This window comes from Acyrthosiphon pisum, chromosome X (genome assembly GCF_005508785.2).
Source record: "Acyrthosiphon pisum isolate AL4f chromosome X, pea_aphid_22Mar2018_4r6ur, whole genome shotgun sequence".
NCBI lineage: Eukaryota > Metazoa > Arthropoda > Insecta > Hemiptera > Aphididae > Acyrthosiphon > Acyrthosiphon pisum.
The window spans coordinates 102,694,540-102,696,789 of record NC_042493.1 but is presented as its reverse complement, the minus strand read 5'-3'; positions in this window follow the sequence as shown (position 1 = coordinate 102,696,789).

Genomic DNA, 2,250 nt, shown 5'->3' with positions numbered 1-2,250 from the left:
TTAGGGGGAATGATATATATCATTGTGGGTATATATAAAAAGTAATAGGTTTTTTTTACCAAGGCAGATATTAAGACCTTTTAGTTTTTTTTTTCTAAGGCAGATATTAAGACCTTATACCTTTTTTTTTCTAGGCAGATATTAAGTCCTTTTTATGTTGAATGAATATTGAGAATTAATGAGTTGAGATTTTTATAGGCAAAATATAAGTCCTTTTTTTTGATATTGATATATAATTATGATTTTTGAATAGTGCGCGCGCAGATATAATGAAAATAATTGATGAATGAATAGATTTTTGATGATATATGAATACAATTATATATTTTAGGGGATATATAATGATGAACCCACTGTGCAAAAGGAGTCACACAACTTCTGTGAGAAGTTAGATTTTGGTCACATTATCAATTTCTCAATATAACATGACATGGTTATCTATGCGAAACACATTAATGATTCTAATATAATATTACAGCACTGAGAAGTTACCATAAGATTTCTATGAAACTTTAAAATGTATACTTCGCTGTGAAGTTTTATTTTAGTCGCATTTCTAACATCTCAATAACATATAGCATGAACATCTCTTAGAAGTTCAATGACAAAACTTATATAGTGTAACATCATTGAAACGTTACTTTAAGATTTCTATACAACTTTTAAATTAATACTTCTCTGCGAAGTTTTATTTTAGTTGCATTATTAACATCTCAAAAACATATAGCATAGGTTTCTCTTAGAAGTCTAAATGATATATATATTTAATTCTGAAATTATAGTGATAAATAATAACTACCATGAGCAGTTAAAAACCAACTACTACGTTGATCCATAAAATAGCAACAAACGAGACAACGGTTGGTAAAATATATACGCCGAACTCGCGCGCGTGTGACGCGGCTCGTGAGTTGTATTTGTTTGGGTTCTAATTATAGTTATATTTTTATATTTCCCCATGTTTTAATATTATATTATCGTAATATTGTATTATCACATTATATTGTGTGTCGGACTCGGATAGCACTACATCAGTCAGGATAAGTTGTACAATTTCTATGGTGCAGACTGCAGACGCGTACGTTACACTCGCACGGTACGTCATCGGTACTACGCACTCTAAACTCTTTCTCAGTTTCGCTGTAATAAATTATAATTAACCTATTTTTCAATAATAATCATACGATGCAGCAAAACAATAATAATACTACACCATCAAATAATTACAACCAAGCAAGCCTTGTAAACCATCAGCAGTTGCAGCAGCTGCAGGCTTCATCATCAAATCTAACAAATAAAATGGTAAGTATTGAATACCTAACGTATTTATGCGTATTAATAAATATAATAACAAATATCACCGTATTATATAATTTGTATTAGGTAGATGTTATAGCATAATGTCAAAATAAACTATATAATTCCATTTTGTCATGCATCATGCGTTATAATATATATAGGTACAGACCTACACTACAGCGTGACATTTGTTGTCTCCGTCTTACAAATTTGTAACATACCAAATTTTATGCTCAGCAGATCACGTTTAGCCCCGTTAGTTTAAAATTGATAGTGATTTCACCTTTCACAAACATGTTCAGTGGGGCCCATTATCTTCTTGAAGAATAAAATAAAAATAAAATAAAATAAATAAATAAAATTTAAAGGTATACCTACCTAAGATTATTATATCTGCAATGTCATAAGCTTTTTGTTATACCTACTTGAATTTTAAAACGAGTTATGAGTATTTTAAGATGTACAAACAATTTACAATTTTAAAATAGGTACTCTAACTCGCTCTGAAATAAAAATATAGATACCTACCTAATAAAAAGTTTATGAGATTGTCTAGATAATAATCTTACTTATTATTTTATAATAGATTAATTCACTTAAATTTGTAAAATAACAGAGCTAAACGTGATCTACTTTGAGTACAATTTATTGCTATGTGAGGTATGCGCATGAGTGCATGACAAAATAAAACAAAATAAAATATTTTGTCATGGGTATGCGTTTGTAAGACAGAAAATGCAAGCGGGTGTAGCGCCCTCTCAGGCGATAAAGCTTTTAGCATGGTACCTAATAATATATATATATACATTTACATCTATTATAGCAGGTGCATAACCAGGATTTTTATATTATATATTTTTTACGATAATTAAATACATGTATAGGTAGGTATAGTACTTATAATCTATTTATAATCTTAAATTTTAAATTTTAATTTATACTTTTAGAGAT